Source organism: Callithrix jacchus, chromosome 18, assembly GCF_049354715.1.
Source record: "Callithrix jacchus isolate 240 chromosome 18, calJac240_pri, whole genome shotgun sequence".
Taxonomy (NCBI): Eukaryota; Metazoa; Chordata; class Mammalia; order Primates; family Cebidae; genus Callithrix; species Callithrix jacchus.
This window is the reverse complement of record NC_133519.1, coordinates 9,529,324-9,552,254: the sequence shown is the minus strand read 5'-3', so window position 1 is coordinate 9,552,254 and position 22,931 is coordinate 9,529,324.

Genomic DNA, 22,931 nt, shown 5'->3' with positions numbered 1-22,931 from the left:
AACTCTGTGTGACACCATGGACTCATGAACTGAAACATATTTGACACGTTTCAACTAATTGCAGTTATTATTGCATCACTTGGGGCCCTCAGGAATCAGAAGCTAGACAGTAGTTAAAGACACTTACTGAGGTTAACCCTTGTGAGACATGAGAAGGAAGCAGGATTGAATATGAAGTGCTTCAGACTAAAGTGCTGATCTGACAATGTTTTGAAGAGCCAGCACAGAGCTGTGGAAAAAAGATCATTGGTAGAGACAGATCACACTGGCAGAAATCACTGGACAAAATGACCAAGATCTAATCCTGCTATGCTCAGCCAGTGGCTGTGGGCTGAATGGAAAGAGCATAAATTCAGCTTGAAAGCTGCTATTCTTTAAGTTTTAACAGTGTGGTAAACTATAATTATTCACAAAGATTTATCTGTTTTTTGTTCGTAGGGTCATACTGGTAAATTAAACAGACTATGATGAGAAAATCACCCCTGCATCTCTGAGAGCCTTACGATTGAAAACAATCACTACAATCCCCATCCTATATGATGCTGTTTTTGTATTACTATCTTGCCTTGGTTGGGGTGCATTTTCAGAGCCTTTTGCTTGTTCCATTTTAAATATTTTTTTTTTTTCTGCAGGCCAAAAATTTAGTGTAGAGGTTACTCTACTTTCCAAGTATATTAATCTCAGATAAACGTGTGTGAACCAAGGAAACCACTAACTTAGTCCACAGAGCCCTGGGATACACTGAAACCAGACACAGGCCAGAACTCAATTTATTACTTGGTCCCCATATGCCTCCTCTCTAACAGGGGGCCATGATGACTCTTCAGGCCTTATGTCAAATCAGATCCCACGTTCAGTTTTCCTAAAATATATGTGGTATTCCCATTTCCCCTTTGTATAGCTACCTGAATAAAAAGTTGTATGTATCTTTGGCTAAGACTTACAGAAATCCTAATAGTATATATTTGCTGTATCCCTGGAGGGTTCAACCTAAACCCTTAGCAACATGACCACTTCTTCCATTAACATGATCTGGGCTTAAACAGTGGCTTGGTTTTTGGAACTAGGCAAGGAATAGGATTTTCTTTCAATCAGAGTGACTAATACATATAATTTATTTATAGTGATAACATTTAAAAAATGACCCATATAATCCCATGATCTATGTTCTCTGGTATTATGTCCGTGACATCCATGATTAAGTTACACAACCTGGCAAAAGAAATTTTGTAGATGTAACTAAAGGTTAAAACAGTTGACCTTAAGGTAGAGAGATTATCCAGGTGGGCTTGACCTAATCACACAAGCCTTTTCAATTTAAGCCTAGAGGTGAGAGGAAGAGAGAGGCAGAAAAGGAAGTCAGAAAGGTATGCTCTAAACGAGCTGAGTCACTGAAAAACTGGTTAACTCTTTTCTATGGTTGATAGTGGTGAGAAAATTGGGACCAAATTCTTGATTATTTCATAAAACAATATGACAATATAGGTAGGCAGTATTTGCTAAATGTTCACTGGGATTGGTTGTTTGTGCCAGGCTAATCCAAATGAAAATCCCTAGCCAGGGATAGAAAATGAAGACAAGTTGTGATACTTTCTCCCTATTTATTTTTCTCCTATTTGGTCCTTTCTTTCTTTTTAGCTCTACAGAGCTCATGGAACCCCTACTTTGGCAAAAGTTCAATAAGCTCTTTCTTCTAGTGCTGTTGTGATACCAGGCTTATTTTGATTTTCCTTCATAATTATGTTAATGTGGAAAAAGTTATATAACAGTATATTCCATATAAAACTCAATTAAAAATTTACATCTGTGTGTATACGTATATATCCATATATTTATATATATGTACATATATATGCATACATTCTTGTTATAATATTTGTCCAAATCATAAATTAAAATTTGGAACCAATTTTAAATGTATGATAAAGTAAAATTTATTCATTTGGGGACCGTTTAGAAGCTTGGGTTTTATTTTGCAACCTGGATAGCAAGTTGCAGCTAAAATTGTAAACCACAATTTAAATAAAAACCTGAAACCAAAATTTAGAAGCTATAGAAATTCATCTGAGTGACAATATATCATTAAATCCATTGATGAAATATAAATAAGTCCTCTAGAGGTGAGATGCCCATTAGTGGGTATTTGAATGATAACCAAAGACACCTGAATCTCTAACATAAACTCCAAAATTTTAAAGCATGTTTGGAACTCCGTTTAGGGAGAGCTGATGGGTTTTGAAGGATTCAACTAATAGATTTAAAAGATACTAAATAAAAAAAACTCACCAACCAGGCTCGGTGGCTAACTCTTGTAATCCTACCAGTTTGGCAGGCCAAGGTGGGCAGACCACCTGAGGTCAAGAGTTTAAGACCAGCTTGGCCAACATGGTGAAACTCTGTCTCTGCTAAAAATACAGAATTAGCGGGGCATAGTAGTGCATGCCTGTAGTCTCAGCTACTCCAGAGGCTAAGGCAGGAGAATCGATTGAACCCAGGAGGTGGTGGTAGTTGCAGTGAGCTAAGATCACACTATTGCACTCCAGCCCAGGTGCGGTGGCTCACACTTGTAATCCCAGCACTTTGGGAGGCTGAGGTGGGTGGGTCACGAGGTCAGGAGTTCGAGACCAGCCTGATCAACATGGTGAAACCCCATCTCTAAAAAAAAATAAAATATAAATTAAAAAAAGAGTGAAACTCCATCTTAAAATCACAAAACAATAAAATAACAACAACAATGAAAAACTTGCTCTCTTCTGTTTTTTCTCTTTAGTGTTTGCTTTGAGACACTGACTTTCCCTTTTTCAGGACAACATAGAAATGTATTAACTACATACAAGGATAGAGGTCTATTGATAGCCTTCAAAATATTCAATCCAAATATTCTCACATATTTTGTGCACGGATAAGTAAAGGTATACTACTTAAAAGGTGAGTTCCATTGTAACATTTTGAAGGCTTGGGGTTTCAATGATGAGTTTATCAACTAAACTTAATGATGCCATTCCCATTATAATAGGAGCCTGAACAAGCTATTTGGATTACCTTGTGCTTTCTTTGGCAGACTGAAAGCCAGCTACCTGTGTTAGCTTGACATCTTAGTCTGTACATATCAGCCACTACAAAAATGACACTATATCTTATCAGCTTGTGTTCTGTATATGTTTGATAAAGGTAAACTAAAGGTGTTTGATTTAGGATGCTTTATGCATTAATTTTTCCTAAACTCATTATTAAATGCTAGATATGAGTCTTCTTAACACTGCTGATCTCTTGTAAGGGGACATACTGTGAAAGTCAACATATGTATGTGTGTGTGTGTGTGTACTGTAAATACACGGACACATATATAAAGACTTCTATAACTCACTTTATGCTATGAGGACCCCAAATGTGTACATGTATGTTCACATACCTATGTGTACAACTATATGAATTTATGTAAATACATATTTATGTATATATTCATGTACTTAAATTTATGTCTATATTTAAATGTATTTATATATACATATATCAATGAATTTTTGTGTATTCTATGATTTACAGTTACCATTAATCTATTTTTAGAAAATTATTTCGCCACAAGTTCTACCAGGTTCTACTAGAAACAGTTTCAGAATCAAGAGTTTCCAGCGTGTCAACATCTCAGAGCCATATATTATCTGTATCTAAAAGTTCTCATATGTTTACTCAAGGAACATACTTGGTAGTGTTGCATTTCAGTTTGAAGGGTAAGAGGGGATAAATGACAAACTTGCTCTAGTGATTATCGCCTCCTTAGCTTATAGTGACAACTATGGGAATATATTCTGGACAGGGCATACACCCATTGATTTGGCTCTACTGTAACTCATAGCATTGCTGGTTTCAAGCTTCTTCGCACTTGGTAGGCCTGGGATACTTATTTGAAGAAAGAGAAGAGGAAATATTCAATCTTAGCAGGTGTTCTATACTATTCCGAGAATCTTTTTATACTGTTAGCAGTATCAGAAAAAGAGAACATTTCTGAGAATCTAGCTTGTCATTAGCTTGTGAGCAATGTGAAGCCACAGATACTCAAATTGTCGCTTTATGTAATCTGTGGGGGTTCTCAAGAACTTATTTAATGAAACATACCTAACAATGTTATAAAACTTAGGAATTCTAAGTTATGATGCCATGTTTGGCTTTATATTATGCTGTATTTTTATCTTGGTTCTACCCAAACTTACTATTTTTTTTAAGAAACCTGACTTATTCTTCCTGCAAGTTGCTGTATACATGAACTATATAGCTATGCGAATTAATCGTAAGTAGAATATTGTCAAGTCATCTTAGACAATGTTCACCAGTACTGTACCTTTTTTCTCCCTTATTTTATGGCTAATGCTAAAGACTAGTAACTCATTCATTCATACACCTACTCTTGCATTATCCTGAATGCTGGCCATGTTCAATCACTTATTAATTATTATTATTATTTGAGACGGAGTTTTGCTCTTGTTACCCAGGCTGGAGGGCAATGGCGCGATCTCGGCTCACCGCAACCTCAGCCTCCTGGGTTCAGGCAATTCTCCTGCCTCGGCCTTCTAAGTAGCTGGGATTACAGGCACGCGCCACCATGCCCAGCTAATTTTTTGTATTTTTAGTAGAGATGGGGTTTCACTATGTTGACCAGGATGGTCTCGATCTGTTGACCTCATGATCCACCCGCCTCGGCCTCCCAAAGGGCTGGGATTACAGGCTTGAGCCACCACACCCGGCCCACTTATTTATTATTTTCAGTTGTGATCTATTGGAGAAAAGTTATTTTCTAACTTATTTTTATTATAAAATGTAAAGTAAACTATCAGGTATTACAACCAATGTTTATACTGCTCCATTATCTAAGTAGTAAAAAAAAAAAAGTCATATTATGATTACAATAACTACACACCATCATATACCCTCATCATGAATAAGAATTTATTACTCTGCTGTGGCAGCCATATTCTTTGATCAAAAGCCCTACACATGGTTTGCTCATATTTCTCTTGAAGAAGAAATTTGCTCAGCATACTTTCCAATAATTTAGCAGCTTCAACTAATAGTAATCAACCACTTAGCTCCGTAAAACCACAGCCATTTCAAAAGGGAAATGAAGTCTCTCTCTGTCAATAATCCATGATTAACATGAGCATATATGTATGTTGTGGGTACAGTCCTGATTTATACCTGTTGGACAGACATCCAGTCTAGTTAAGCTTTGTCTTGGCTTTACTTCTTTAATAAGATATTTTTAATAATGGTTGCACTAAAATAAGCCAGAAGGAATTTGACCTCCATTTTTTTTTTACTATGTTCTTGTTTCATAGTCTTTGAAACGTACATGCAGTGAATAGATTTCTGGTGTTAATGTGGCTAAATCATAAAGATGATCAGCGGTAACCTGGTGCTTTCCAGCAGCAACGTATCTAACATTTTCTTTGAAGGACAGCAAGAAAGGCTTTGCTGATAAAATGTGCTTGGGCTTTAAACCAGAAATGGCTAGGGACAGCTAATTCCTGCTCTCAGTGATGAGAAAGTGTATGATGATGCTGCTGCTGCCATGTACTCAGGCTACTGGCCAGTGAGCTTGTGTAATTCAGGCTACAATCTGGAAAACACACCAAGCATCCAGGCTGCTAATCAGTGAATCAGTGGGAAAGTGGGAAATGTAGGCTAGGGTTAGAAATATGGGGATAGGAAATAGACTTGAGCTACCGAAAGCAATATTTGACGGAGTTTTCTTTGTTTTGTAATTCTTTTTGTTTGTTTGTTTAGCAATAAACCTGTCTGAATCAATGAGCTAAAAAATAGAAAGTACATGTCTAATGAAAAATTACGGAATGGATTGTAGTTTCTCAAAAAGTTGATGATCAACATGCAATCTGAACATTCACCATTCACCCTGGGGACAATATTGATTTTACCAATACATGAAAACCAGAAGACACACATTTGCTAAAGATACCGCTTCAAAAACCTGCTTACCTTCCCAGCACGTTGGGAGGCCGCGGCGGGTGGATCACGAGGTCAAGAGATCGAGACTATCCTGGTCAACATGGTGAAACCCCGTCTCTACTACAAATACAAAAAATTAGCTGGGCATGGTGGCGCATGCCTGTAATCCCAGCTACTCGGGAGGCTGAGGCAGGAGAATTGCCTGAACCCAGGAGGCGGAGGTTGCGGTGAGCCAAGATCGCGCAATTGCACTCCAGCCTGGGTAACAAGAGCGAAACTCCGTCTCAAAAAAACAAAAAACAAAAACAAAACAAAAAAAACCCTGCTTACCTTATAAGTAGACACCTTTGTGTCTACTTATAAGGTAAGCAGGGTTTTTAAAGAAGATGGAACGTGAAGATTACACTTTCACACTTGTAGTTGATAAGGTGAGTTTATGTCTCATTCTAAAAAAATAAACACTTTTCTCTCATTTTAGATTTCAAGGGTTTTTTTTGTATATTTATTGAAATTAATGTGTCAACTCTTAAGGTGTTGACTTCATCACCAGATGTATATCTGTCACTGGAAATTTCAAAGTAAAATTACTTACTCCAATAAAAATTGGCTTTTCAAATTCAGTTTATAAAATATAAAAAGGTACAATCTTTCCATCAAATGAAGCACCTTACATCGTTGTCAATTCTACTGTCAGTTCGGATTCGAAGTCCAAACAAAGTGAAATGACTTGACGGTATGGTTATAATGCAAGTACAGGTTTTGATGGAACATTGTGTGGGTTAAGAATGATGGTCTCATAAGATGACGAAAACGAGAACAATGAAATGTGCTTGGATTTGGTTCTTAAGCACACATACTTTAAAATGGATTACAATCAAGTTTCCACATTCTATTAACCCAAGTTTAAATTGCAGTTCTCAAAATGTCTGAATGTTTTTATAAGCATACAGAGAAGCACTGAACTAGAAAATACTTTTAAGAAAGCTGACGGTGAATAGAGAAAATTCAGTGTTTCATGGTAACAACACGGAATTACTGCCTGTTTAGTAATTGTACTTAAAAAATGTTTAAGCTTTTAAAATAGTCTTTTGTAAATCAAACTGCACAATTTACAATTCCATTTAACTTTGTGTAGATGGGTTTTAAAGTTCTTGTTTGCATTTTATTATCACTCTGGAAACCTTTAACCAAATTTTTCAATGAAAGATGAAGCAACAAATTTCAGCTTTGAAAAGTTTATCAAATTGTAGTAACTTAAAAAGTGCTTGCAAATAAGATACTGACATTTATCTCTATAAAACCAGGAGAAAAATTCTATAAAACAAGAAATGGAGTTCAAGCGATGCATACATTATAATTTTGAAACTCTAAACTTGTTTCTTGGGTAGCACAACCTGTGAAAGAATTTTTTGGTGGTGTTCCAGTTTTTATTTTAATGGGTAAATGTATATTCTATCCCAGAATGGAAATAAATTTCAAAGCTATACAATTTTGCAACATTTAAATTCTGCTAAATATTCACAAATCATGGCAACAGAAAACATTTTTGAGAATTTTTTTTTTCTGTAAAAATATATGCCAAAGTAGATATTGAGTACTGAGGCATGAAAAAAGTACTTGTGACAGAGTTTGAGCTTAAATATTCATACATTTTAATATAAAAACATAGAATTAAAAACATATTCTAGTTAGCAGAATTTTCTCTCAACTTATGAGTATCTCAGCACTGACAGTATTTTCTCAGTTGAAAATATTATGATTCACAGAGAAAATCAATTCCACATGTAAAAACATTTAAGAATATTAACCGTAAAATAAAATTTAAAGAAGATTGCAGTCAAGTATAAGAAAAAATGGAAAATAAATCCATATTAATAAAACGCATATTCTTTAACAATTAAAATAAAAGCAGCAATATTGAAATTTAGAGAGGTATAGCTAGAAACCAAATTACTGTATATGTTATTTTCATATTCACATATTTAATAATCAATACAAAAACTTTTGCTCCAATGTGCAGAGATAAATATTACTTTTAATTTTTAGAAAAAGTAATTTTGAAAATAATTTTTGAAACAAAGTATTTTTAGATATTCTAATATAATTAAATCAGTTTGTCAGCTATGTAAATATTTAAAAATATACAATTTTAATTGTTTTTAGTACTTGTTTTAACTCTCAAAACTTTCTCAGTTGATAATTATGGTTATTCCATTTATTATATATTATATCAGAAAGCAACTAGACTGACATTCTAATATAAATTATCCCTTTATAGATGAGAGTCTACAGTGGAAAATGATTATATAATAAATTCAATGCCCTAAACCAGTTGAAAGAGCCAAGGCAAAATTGCATTCCCTTCATTTCAAGTTCAGGATTAGTTTTTGTTTGTTTCTCCATTTGTTTCTGCTAATTATATAACTTAGGCTATAAAACAGTTTGTTTTCAACCTAGGTAAAACAATATGATTCTCACTCCACAAAAAGGGATATGAAGGAACAATCAATTATAAATTTTTTTTCAGACACATGGAATAAATATTGAGTTCCTCTTCCATCGGATTGGGAGAAAAGTAAATCTCTGCCATTATTGGTGTTCCCTCTCTATTTATATTTTTGACCTTTTCAAAGCAAGAGCATTTGTGAAAGCATCCCATGGTTCCAGGTTGTTTCATATAGGTTCCTTTAGAGATGCTATGAGCTAAGTCCATACATTTTTTTGACATTCAAAGAGTTCTGTGGCTCTCAAGACACCTGAAGAATGAAAATAGTTTCAAATCTATTTTCCATCTTTTTTGGTGTTTTTGAGATGGTAAATCTAGCTCCATAAGTTGGAAAATCTGTGTTTCTCAAGTCTATCTTGACACTTGGGGAAAACTGTCTTCCTTTCCGTACTCCTGCCTATATCCTTTAAAGACTTTGGCATTTCCCTTCTTCCCCTCTGGCACATCAAGCATCATTTCTTCAGCTTGGATATTTACAATGGCAGGAAGAGGAATTATCTTTAGTTTTTTTCTGGTAACCTTTCAATGTGCCCAGAGGCTAAGGGACACATATGGTCTGGAAACTAGCAACTTTATCAGTAGGAGTGGAAGAGAAACAGTGATATCATTAATTTATCCTATCAAAATTTTCCATGGCTTCCTTTACTGTTTTATTCAGGGCTGCCTTGGTTCTCTTTATCTCTGCTCACTGAGGAGAACATCCTATTTTCTGCTGATTAGGCTCACATAATAGAATGCATAATACAATTGTTTGGTAGGTGGTATTTAGAGGAAAAAACACAAGGTATAAAATCATATGTGCTATGTTTGCATTCAAGTTTATGCATCTATTAGCTGTGTGAGCTTTACAGGAGTCCAAATTCTTCAACTGTAGAACAGTGATAACCGTTGCAGAAATATGGTGGTTTTGTGAGAACTCTGTAGGCATCCAGTATTTCCTATTTTTCCTGTATTTCTTCCTTCCATGTACTTCAAATTTGAGGTAGTTAATGGCGTGGACTCATTGTAATTGATCAGAGCAAAATGTGTTTGTAGTTGGTTGTTTTGTAATTATTAATTCTGCTCCACATGTCTTGTAGTGCTAAACTTCTTGATTTAAATCAAACAAAATATGACAAAACCTGAGACCATGCTTAATTAACAAAAAGTTAACTTACTGTCCTATGTACTAATGCCCAAAGCATGGCTTAAGCCAAGTTTGAAAGATGTGAACCTTATCTCCTAAGATTCAATAAATGTATTTTGTTTCGTTAGTGAGCAATTTCCTTCAAGCTTAGGTCAGAATTTATCTAAAATAAAATAGCAACATGTCTGTACTTCGTCAGTATTCTCAGCAAACCATTAGAGCTGTGTTATGGCCATCTTATAAAATTTATGTCCCTCTTATAATTCCTTTCACATTTATTTTAAGACTACAAGGTCAAGGATGTCTGCTCACACTGGGACTTCCCAGATCTCTATTACTAACCAAAGGGACAGAAGAAACTCTACTATTTTCTTGATCGGGCTCCTTCCAGGTTTTCTACTCACATACATTTCTTTGTATCTATTTCCACAGTGAAAACAGTTCTGCCTCATTCAGTTTTCTTTATTCTAGGTATAGGTTCACTCCTCCTCGGTTTAATAGTCTTATTTTGAGCACTACAACTTTTGCATTACTTCCTCTTGAAGTATCAGCATTTGTTTAACCCATTGGTGATGCTTCAATAACATTACCCAGAAGTGTTAAGACAAAGAGAAAAATAGAACAGATGCTATGTGCATTATCACCAGAGAGCACAGAGGAGAACTGACTGTGCATGAAAACTCTTGATGGGGTAATTGAGCTATTTATGGTGGATCCTCTGGAATTAATTATTTTTTTAACCACAAAAACATGATATTTACTCTCAGCCTTGAGCATTTGAATGGTTGAATTGTTACTCTGAGATTATGTCCCAAGTTGCTAAAAACTGGACCTCTGATTATAGACTTTCCTTTAAAACATATAAACAGGCCTGTGATGAAGATTTAATTTGAAATGACTCAGAGGGCAAACTTCCTTTTCTGAAAAAATATCTCAGTAGCAGCTGTGTTTTCTGGCATCAATCCTACCAAAATGATGACCCAGCTTGACCCTGGAGGTCCCTTTTAGAAACACAGTTTGGAGATAGCTTCCTTAATAGCAAATTTACTTCGTTGAGATCCAATAGGTTATCTCCCTTTACTAGTAAAGCCTCATTGTTTTGATTCATTCTACTTTTTAAATTTTAGTAATTTAATTACAAGGACAAAGTTATCTAAAAGTTGCAAGAGGTAAAATATTTAATAAGGGAAACTGTAATTATGACCAAGATGGATGTTTAGTTTATATACACTAGGGTGACTGTATTGATTGTAAAGATGCTAAAGTCCTTTATATTTTTGGTCAAATTCTCAAATGTTTGGAATGTTTCTCACCCTATCCATTGCCCTGGCTATCCTGGAAATTTATGTTGAATCCCTGAGCCTTCACACAGGGGTTTTATAGAATCCTATTCCAGTTATAGCTGCTGTTGGTTTTATTGGTGGTTTTCCTGCTAAGAAAAGGCCACCTTTCAGGTACCACAGTTAGCTCTTCCACACCTTTGTCCCATGCGTGTGAGTCAGTCAGCTCACCATGGCTCTTTAACACCTGTTCTCATTAATCTCCATAGTCAGAGTAAGCCCAGATACCAGAAAATGAAATGTCTTCCATGGTGATAATGACAGCACATCCAAGGGAGAATTCTCGGTTTCTATTTGCATGCCCACAGATAATGGCCACATGTTATTAAACAGTTTCATTCGCAGTCACTGTCATTACCACTAATCAAACTGCAGCATACACAGGATTTGCCTCAGGAAGACTGAGAATGAAGCCATAGACAGTAGAGTAATGAGAGACAAATTGATGTTTAACCAGGTACAGTGGACTCTTACAAAGAGGGGTCATAAGCAACAGCAAAGGGATGTGAGTAGTGGACAGGGATTTTGGGGTTGGCAGGGGCAAAAAAAATAGCATGGGTTTGAGTATCTCTGTTTACTATAAGAGTTGAATTTTATTGTCATTTAATGTGACAGTTTATTAAAACAAATGGAATGCTGGCATATTATGGGCACTGAAACATAGCTTAATTATTAAATGTGAAAGATAATGCTTATATACTGTGCAATCTATGTTGCTCACAATTCTAACATATATTTAGACAGATTAATACTATAATTTTCACTATGATCCTCATTGTACTGATGAGAAACTGAGGCCCAAATATGATATTTAAAATCTAACTGACAGTATTGCTTTAATTGTTTCCTGTTCATCCTTTTAGCGGGAAAAGGATCCCTACCTTAGGGATTGTGGTATAGTCAAAGAGTCAGTTGAAGACAGACAGATGACATCGATAGCAGTTTATTAGTCACATATATCCATAGGGGTTTCAATAAGGAACATAGTGGAAAACCAGAGCTTTGGGAGGCAAACTTTGTAGTATCAACAGAGTGAAGTGCATCCTGGTTTATACAGAGGAATGTAATTGACTAGTATGAATAAATCTCTAGGTTGGCAGAAAACTAGAAATGCTGCTCAAGGATAAGTGGGAACTGTGGTGTTTTGCTAGAAAACTGGAGCATGAATATGGAGATGGGGGCTTATGGTTAGGCCATTCATGGCCCTATCGATTTCACCAAATGTTGAGGCAGCACTTAATATGGGCCTTAATTTGAAGCCTTATATCAGAAGTAACATGGTTCATATTTCAGGCAGTGCTATCAACATTTGTGATAGAATGTGATAATGTTGATGATGGAGATGTGGAACTTACACAATCATGGTCAATATTGTAAGGGCTAAAAAAGTTTTAGTGCAATTGCTATTAGCTCTGCTGAAGTTGAGAAAATATAGATTATGATGAATATATTGTTGATATTAATAGAAATCTACATTTTTAAATTAAAGTCATACAGTAAACATTAATTGGATGACAGTCTTTTAAAAAGCTTAATGTAGTTCCATATATTAAAGCATAGCTCAAACGCGATATTATTGGGATAGTGATAACCATTTCTAAATACATCACACAGACAACTGATTAAAAATTAACAACAATTTAGAAATTGTCATACTGATTTCATGGATGGTTTACATTCAAATACATCATTTATAAGGCACACAGCCTATTTTAAATTAGGAGGAGTTAAGGTCAACGACCAAGTTTGAGGGCAGCGTTCCAAAGATTACCCTAACTTATGATACCAACTGCAAGTTTAGAAAGTTTCCAAAACCACTCTTGCTTTTAATAATTCACTAGAAAGACTCACAGAATACACTAAAAGCAATTATTCACTCTTATGGTTTATCACAGGAAAGGATGCACATAGAGATAAGCCAAAACAAGAGATTCCCAGGGCAGATTCTAGGAGGTTTCCAAATATGGACCTTCCATTGGCCTGTCCCCCAGGAATCAGGAAACACTACCCTCCCAGCATAATGTCTACCAATCTGCACTAATTATTGCCAACCAGAGGAGCTCACCTAACATGTCAGAGTCCAGACTTTTTATTAGTGTTTCAATATGTAGGCATCGCGCATCCATTGACTAATTGATTATCCACATACTTGATTTCAGTCTTCAGGTTGTCTATACTACATTACCCAAACTCACTAACTGAAGTCACTGTTAAGACCAACCAGTAAACCGAGACCCTCCTAGTATGCAAAACATTGCTAGACCTGGTATTACCTCCCAGAAGGCCAAACCTCTCTTTGGGCAATACAAAACTCTTTATCATAAAAATAAGATATAATTTTCAATATATCAATTATATTAACTAGTAATATGTTAAATATAACTTCTCAATATGTTCATGTAAAAAATTTATTCTTTGCAGTATTTTTCTAAATTTCTATCATGATATATATTTATTAACAGAAATAAAATGTATATATCTATATTATTAGAATATTTAATCTTTCCACTAGAACCAAAGGATTTAAGAATATTCTGAACTCTTTATCAATTCACAACCACTATTCTTTTGCTATATTTTTATTTCCTCAGACCAGGTATGATAGACATTGATAAAAGCATAGCTGCATTTTGTTAAAACTTCTTTATTACTAAGACTATGATGTTAGAAATTGAATTTTATTTCATTATAAGTTTGATTGTAATCTCAGTATTTGTTTTTGTTTTGCTTTGCTTAGTTATTAAATGTTTTTGTGTGGTGATGACAAGCCACCTTCTGCCTATTCACATAACTCAGATATCTAGAATATTCCTTCTTTAAACCTCTATATTATATTCTAAAGTAACCCTATATTTTGTATTTTGAATGAAATAAATTCTTCTTGTATTTACTGGTCTTTGTGGCTGATGTATCACTCCTGACATGACATGAATTTCAGAGGTGGGGATTGAAATACTCAGCCATATAATCTTGTTTTTCTCCTTTCCAGTTCTGAGACACTAAAAATGGTGCATGGCTTTCTGTGGTATTTACCATCAGTGGAAAGGGTTCAGTTTAAAAATTCACTGATTGAGCATCTATTGATTTTCTCCATTTTAGTTTTGCCTAAAATCAGTTTTTGCTATCAGCTAATAGAAATTCCTTATTTTAAAAATTTTCATAATTCTAACAGCAAAATCGCTGCTTAGAGCTAAAAGAAGATTAGTGTTTCAACCATTAACATTTTAAATTTAATTAACATATAAACTACTTAAACAAGTCAGATGTAAGTTCACATTCTGCTCTTTGAATCAGGAAATTTCTAAGCCCCCTTTATGTGGCGTGAGTCTTCTACAATTCTAACATAGAAGCAGCATTATAAGATGCTGGGAGCCGGGTTTTCTTCTCTTTGTGCTTCACCCGGTCAAATTATGGCTATTACTGAAATATTTTTGCAGAGTTTCTCATTTCCTCAGGATTTAAGTGCTATTTTCTGCTAGTTTTTATGAATAGAGCCTTATTAAGCAATTCAGACTTGTTGGATTCCACTGAGGGCAGGGATGTTATTACTGTCCTTATTAATGTTTTGAATCTGATTTGGACTGAACTGCAATGTATGCTTCTAAATTAATGATTTCAATCTAGTAAGAATTGACCAAGTTCTGAGGTCAGTCAATAAAGTAGTCAGCGATTCATTAAAATGATGCTTATTTTAGGACAGCCAAGCGTGTAGAAGGCAAAGAGATGAGAATGAACGTCAGTGGCTTGCTGCCAAATGGCAGGCTCCAGTTCAATTGTTTATACTTTTTTTAAACTAAAAAACAATGTAATGGTAACAGAAAATTTTAATGGATTTACTTGAAACCCCTGACAAACCTTAAGAGTTAATCCATGCTGAATTGATGGCTTTCTTTAAAAAAAAAAAAAAAAGTTAACGCTCATGTCAAGCTAATGATCATTTTGATTTACCTTGCAGATACAGTTCTCCATCAAGTTCCGATTTTACTCCTCAGCAAAGAAAAGGTGCATTTCATCAGCTTGACTGCAATTTTATCCTGCCTACCCTGAACCACATTCACCTGAGGCAAAACCTATTCAATAATTGACTGTATGTTTGCTAGAGCTTCTGACATGCACAAGTAACAACTAATTGTTTGGTTTCTGACCAGTTCCTTCCCCTCTGGCACTGAGAATACAAGATTGCCCTGTATTAGCCTTCTATGTACCCTGACAATTCAACTTACGGCAAACAGAATGTCAGAAAATGTAAGCATGGGCCTACATTTTAAAAATACCAATAAAACTCCGTTAAGTCCTCATGCAAGAGCACTGGGGCAGACATCCACATCATAAAGAATAAATCAATTATGGAAAATCAACTGTTCTTCTCCTATTTCTGTGTGACATCCACAATATCCAGAACAGATATTCTAGCATTTGGCAACCAGCAGAACAGGAAGATATCAGAACGAGTGCAACTCGCCAACTCAATCCATTTTAATGACTATTCCAGGGTTCTTTCTTCTTTTAAAGAGGTGTCTAAAGTAAAGATATTTCTTGTATTGACCTAAAATGATTAACTCACTTTAAAATTTTATGACCACTAAATGGAGAAGCACAAAGAGAACAATATTGAGACTATTTTATTTATTATTTATTTATCTATTTACTTATTTTGAGATAGAGTCTCGCTCTGTCTCCCAAGGGGGAGTGCAGTGGTGCGATTTTGGCTCACTGTGACCTTTGCCTCCCAGGTTCAAGTGATTCTCCTGACTCAGCCTCCTGAACAGCTGGGACTACAGGCATGCGCCACTACCCCTGGCTAATTTTTGTATTTTTTAGTAGAGACAGGGTTTCACCATGTTGGCCAGGAAAGTCTAGATCTCCTGACCTTGTGATCTGCCTGCCTTGGCCTCCCAAAGTGCTGGGATTACAGGCATAAGCCACCGAGCCTGGAAAGACTATTTTTTTTTTAACATCAGCTTATATTAAATTATTTTGTTTTTCCAAACTAAATCTACAAGCTTTTTCAAATAATTTACCTTGTGGTTGCAGTGGAAAAAAGTATTTTCAAACATAGCAAAATGAAGAAAAGAGGAAGGAGAAGGAGGAAGAAGAAAGCAGCTGATACTCTAGTTGTAGTAAATGTACACCGAAGGTTAAATATCTGATAAAATCAGAATCTATAATTCCCAGGCATCCCTGGCAACCAAGAGACTAGGGTGTGAATGGATGCTAACAGCATGTAACTGTTCCATCTTTAGTGCATTACTTATCTATGAGATGCCAGATTCCATGATATTTATGACAGTAGACTTACTTAACAGTTATTGTTAGTTTAGGTAAAGTTTAAATTAAATCCTTCATCCAGATCCTATTATTACAAACTGTGGATGGATTGGTCCAAGCTCATACTGAGAAGCACGTAGCACAATCAACTGGAATTAAACAACGTTCTAGTAATCATCAACAGAATTAATCATTTGCAAATAAATTATCTGGCATGATTGAATTATTTGCATATCAATCAAATGTAAAGCATTTATTCAAATCATTTAAAAGTCTTCCCTCACATATATTAAGATTTTTAAACAACAGAATTCAAAATATCTGCAAATTACTTTAAAAATGTTTAAAGTAAGACATACTTCAAGTTCCTATTTTATACAATACTGATAAGAGAAAAGTTGGATGGCAATTTGACTGTATAGATAAAAAGTCTTTAAAATATACATTAATTTCACCCCAAAATTCTACTTTAAGAAATACTAAGGACCTAATGGGAAAAGATGTGCATAAAATCATGCCCATCAGAGGAATGTTTGTAATAGCAAAATGCTGGAAACAATTCAGGTATACATGCTAGTAAATTGTTAAAGAAATTATAGTATCTTCCTATACAGATGATAATACTAATAATCACAATTGCTATTATTGTTTACCATGTACGTGGCACTCTTCTGTACTTCACATAAAATAACTTCCTTAATTCTTATAGCTTTATATATAGTCACTCTTGGCCCTCAGAGTTTTTATCGTCATTATTTTACAGACAAGGAAACTAAAATTCACAGAGTTTATTAACTTCCTGAATGTCACACCAAAAATAGGAGCTGAAGGGAGTTTATGACAGGCTGGTGCTATTAACCAATATGCTACATAGCCATTAAAAATATTGAGGCATTTCTATAACTATTGGCATGGGACAATAATCACGTTGTCCAGTCTGAGATAAAAGCTATTTTTGGAATAATTTTTGTTGGTAGTGAAATGGCTCTGTTGTCTGCGGTATATACCCTGGCTCTTGGTCTAGGTCCAGAAAGAATTCAGGACACAGACACACATGAGGAGTGGGTTCAGGAGCAGAGAGTTTAATAGAGAGATAACAAGCTTCCTGTTGTTGAGAAAGCGGGTCCCCCAGAAGAGGGTCTCTGATTTGCAAGAGAAGACAATCAGTTTTGTACAGGGCCTAAGGAGGTGGTGATTGATTTATATACGGCTCTGGCCACCATGTTGTTCTGCACACGTGGCTCTATCTGGAGGCTGCCATGACACCTGGTACATGCCATGAAAAGAGGGCCAGAAACACTGTATCAAATGTAACTGGCTTCCAGGTACAGCTGCCAGTATTTACATATAAAAGCTTCTAGTTTGCATATTTATACCCGACTTCTCAGGCTGCTTTCTGTTAGAGAAAAAATGATTTGGGGGTTGCTTTTTATTAAAGGAAAATTCCACTGAGAACTTTCATCCTTTCTAGCTGCCTGAAAACAATTTATTAACTCCTGTATTATTATTTTTATAACAGTATACATAATAATATATTTCATTTTTCTAATTGTATAAAATAATTTCAAATGAATGTGTTTTTTTCCTGAAACCAAGAATGGTTTGCTATATTATAATCAATTACATGCAATTTTGTATACATAAATACCACCAAATACACCATGCAGAGCAGCAAGTTTGTGACATATGCTATAGGTATTTTAAATGATGGTGTAAGTTGGTGAAAGTTTCATATTTGCAATATGGTCTATAGTCTTGATTAACTAGAAGACAAACCAATGCACACTGCCAAACTGGAAAGCACCTCTTTTCATTTTTTCTTCAATATTCTCTGAAACTATTTGGATAATATGCACCCATAGTAGAAAGCAGCACCCTGTGACACTGGAATATCATAGTAGGAATTCTAAGCTGAACACCTAGATCCCTTTTGATCTGAAAACTGTCTTATTTACTCCCTCACAGTTTGGAGTATTTTATGATCAGACTGTTGATTTAATAATTTCATAGAGAATAAACCAATTTCTCAAGGATAGACTAAATAACAAACTGTACAATTTTTATTCAGAGGAATAAACCAGAATTTCACATTTAAAACAGGAAAGAAAAAAAGTCCAAGGAGAAATTATATATATGTGTATATGTATATGCTAATATATGTGGGCATACATATCAATATATTAGTATATATACACATATATCTATATCACCTTCACGTATATGTGTGTATATATATATACATATACATATCAACTCATACATATATCTTCTTTTGCTATTGAGTGGCTATATGCAACATCAAGTTATAATTAATTGGCTTGTTGAGTTTTAGAGAATGATGTTCAGTTTGTATGGCAAGGGGTGCTGGGCTAGACTGTGAAGAAACTAGTTAGAATGTACATTTTAATACATGCTTTTAAAGATCTTGATCTTCCCATACTGAAAAAATACAAGGAAAAAGAACAAGTAGGGTCGCCAGGCATGGTGGATCACGCTGGTAAGCCCAGCAGTTTGGGAAGGGGGAAGATCACCTGAGGTCAGGAATTTGAGACCAGCCTCAACATAGCCATAGGTGGCTGAGGTGGGTGGATCACCTGAAGTCAGAAGTTTAAGACCAGCCTGGCCAACATGGCGAAAACATGTCTCTATTAAAAATACAAAAATAAGCCAGGTGTGGTGGTGGGCACCTGTAAACCCAGCTACTCGGGAGGCTGAGGCAGGAAGAATCTCTTGAATCCAAGAGGCAGAGGTTGCAGTGAGCCAAGGTCGCACCATTGCACTCCAGCCCGGGCAACAAACCAAGACTCCGTATCAAAAAAAGAAAGGAAAAGAGCAAGTGGGAACACATTTTATAACTCTTTCTAAAAATGTCATAGTAATTTTACAGATTATCTTCCACTAGTTCCTATTGAAAAATAAAGCGAGAGCTTTAGAGCAAAGATCAGGATCAACATGCGCAAAGGCCTTATTTGACCTCTCTCCATATGTAAGATAGCCAGGTAAGCAGCTGCTTCCGAAAATAGCACAACCAAGAGCCCCATGGAGGTGTTGGGGACTCTGAACAAAGAAACCTCCAAGTTGTTTAGAACCATCTGTTTTTCTCCCATGACTTTGGCTTCTGTGACATTCAAATAAAGTCTGCATTTCATTTGCCAAAGTGAGCGCATCCAGGGTCTCATTTCATTGAATCCAAGCTGTGAGAGCTTCAGCTGGGCTATGGCAGTCAGCTTTTGAGTGTTGCCTGCGGCAGCAATAAACCTTGTAGCAGCAGTTGTCTCAGAGGCTACTGTTCTGGGCATCGACTGCTGCATGACAAACTACCCCAGAACTCAGTGCTGGAAAACAACAACCATTTGATTATGCTCATGGATTCTGTGGGTCAGGGATTTGAACAGATCCCAGCAGGGATGCCTTGTGTCCCAGATTGTATTTTCCAAAAATAACTGCAAGGGTATCTCCCATCCTGCAAGTTCTTCTGCAATGTGACCTTGCTATGCCCCATCAAAAAGTGAGGCTTAATTGTCTTCACTGGCATTGAGGCTGGCATCAGGGACTCAAAGGTGGAAGGGATGCTGTGTATCTTTCAAAGTTTGGTGAGTATAGTCACCATTTGTATCAGTTGGTTGAGGATCATTTGTTCTCTTGAGTATTCCCTCTTGGGAGGATCCATGTCAAAATCCTTTTGCGATTTCGTGAGAGGGCCCAAGCCACTTGGCAAGGCCTCATGTCCCAGCTCCATTTGACAGTCACAGGTCACCTCCTACCTTTTATTCTTCTGACTCGCACTCTGGTTAGAGAGAAATTTAGTTATTAGAGAAAAGCTCTTTGGGCACAGTGCTGTTTCTTATCATTGAGGAGGTTTTGTAATCCTCCTGAGGATTTTTAATCTTCATAAAAAGGAGATTTTATAAAGAAGAAATGTTCTTTTAAAAAACAGGGTTGCTTTTTTTTTTTTAGACGGAGTCTCACTCCATCGCCCAGGCTGAAGCGCAGTGATGGGATCTTGGCTCACTGCAATCTCTGCCTCCTGGGTTCAAGCAAGTCTCTTGTCTCAGCCTCTCAAGTGCTACAACTACAGGTGCGCACAACCACGCCCGGCTAATTTTTGTATTTTTAGTAGAGACAGGGTTTCACCATGTTGGCCAAACTTGTCTCGAACTCCTGACCTCAGGAGACCGGCATGCCTCCGCCTCCCAAAGTGCTGGGATTACAGGTGTGAGGCACAGTGCCTGGCCTAAGGGTTGCTTTTTTGTCAAAAATAGGATTAGCATTATGTTAGTGGGAGGGATTTCTCACCTATAGTTACCATAATAGAAACTCAGTTACACCACAAGGAAGAGACCCAACCTTCCACCAAGCCTGACCTTGTCCCTTGCTCTCCCATTGGACAAAACTCATCCTCTTACCTCCAGGAGAGCTGATCGCACTAGATCAAGACACCAACTCTCACAGGCTCAAAACACTGGATAAAAGCTGATTCATGAGGCCTAAGAAATAGAAAGAACCTGAAGGAAATTATAATTCAAAAATACAATTCTCAGGTCTCCAACCATCTGAATGAACTTTTTTCTTGGCCAGGGCACTATTAAAATTTAAACTGAGAGATTAGTTCAGGCCATGACAGAAGGTGGGGGTGAACAATTGAGACAGACATTTAAGCTGATAAGAAACATTTATAATCTGATCCTTCTGAAGCCTGTTACCCGTAGATTTCATCTGCATAATAAGAACTTTGCTCTTCACGATCCCTTATCTTTAACCAAGGTATTTCTTTTCTGTTGATCCCAGTTCTTTAGATAAACTCAGAAAATTTTTAATTCTACCTGTAAACTGGACACTCCACCTCCTCCTTCAAGTTGTCCCACCTCTCTGGACCAAACCAATGTAAATGTTGGTGCAAAAATAATTGAGGTTTCAGGCAGTGAATTTTAAATCATGACAACTAGGCTCAGACACATCTTCACTAATCAAAATAGGATCCATTACAATCGACACATTTTTGCCAATGCGAAATAAGTTTGTTTATTTCTTATCATTGAGGAAGTTTTGTAATCCTCCTAAGGATTACAAAGATCAGGGCTTCAAGATTCAATGAACTCTTGGAAAGCATTTTCTGCATTTTGTTGGTTATGGAAGCATTTTTTCTGCAAAATGTTTTTGAGATGCTTGAAGAAGTGGTTGGTTGATGAGAGGTCAAGTGAATATGGCAGATGAGGCAAAACTTTGTAGTCCAATTCACTCAAATTTTGAAGCACTGGTTGTCCGACATGCAGTTGGGCATTGTGATGGAGAAGAATTGGTCCCTTTCTGTTGACCAATGCTGGCTGCAGGCATTGCAGTTTTGGGGTGCATCTTATCGATATGCTGAGCAGACTTCTCAGATGTAATGGTTTCCCAGAAAGCTGCAGTGGGTCAGACGGGCAGGAGACCACCAAAAAGTGACCTGCACCTTTTTTATTTTTTGGTAGAAGTTTGGCTTTAGGAATTACTTTGGTGCTGCTTTCAAGTCCAACCACTGAGCTGGTCATATGAAATCCATGTTTGATAGAGTGTCACCATCCGGTTGAGAAATGATCCATTGTTGCGCAGAATGAGAGAAGACCACATTTCAAAACAATGAGTTTTTTTTTTTACTTTCGGTCAGCTCATGAGGCACCCGTTTATCAATCTTTTTCACATTTCCAATTTGCTTCCAACGCTGAACAACCATAGAATTGTCGGAACTGAGTTACTGGGCAATTTCTTGTGTAGTTGTAAAAGCATCAGTTCAATGATTGCTCTCAATTGGTCATTGTCAATTTCTGATGGCTGGCCACTATGCTCCTCATCTTCAAGATTCTCATCTGCTTTGCAACACTTCTTAAACCCACATTGCACTGTACATTCATTAGCACTTACTGGGCCAAATGCATTGTTGACCTTGTGAATTGTCTCTACTGCTTTACAACCAATTTTGAACTCAAATAAGAAAATTGCTTGAATTTGCTTTTTGTCTAACATCATTTCCATAGTCTAAAATAAACATAAAATAAAGAGCAAGTAATACATCATTAGCAAAAAAAGTCATAAAGCGAGAGATGCCCATTAAAATGATATATAACATAACCACATTTATTTAAGAATGTATTTCAATATCAAACGGCAAATTCCAGCAATGCAAAAACCACTGCAATTACTTTTGCACCAACCTAAATATCTCTTTTCTTTCTTTTTTCTCTCTTTTTTTTTTTTTTTTTTTTTTGGAGATGGAGTTTCATTCTTGTCTCCCAGGCTGGAGTGCAGTGGCGTGATCTTGGTTCACTGCAACCTCCAAACCTACTCGTCCCAGGTTCAAGCAATTCTCCTGCCTTAGCCTCCTGAGTAGCTGGGATTACAGGTGCCCACCACCACCCTAATTATTTCTTAAATGTATTTGATTGAAGTCTCATGTCTCCTTAAAATCTATAAAACTAAGCTTCACCCTGACCACCTTGGACATATGTTCTCAGGATCTCCTAAGGGCCATGTCAGGCTATGGTTATTCATATTTGCCTTATAATAAATCTCAAATATTTTATAGAGTTTGACTGTTTTCATCAACAAAATTGAGATGAGATTATTTCAGCAAGAAAAGTTGGAAGAACCTAGAAATGGGTGAGGGAAGGATGGAATAGAGGGAAGGTTTTCATAGGAAAGAGCAATAGGAAATAAGGAGAGGCCGAGTCAGGGAAAGGAGGCAATGCAGATGATC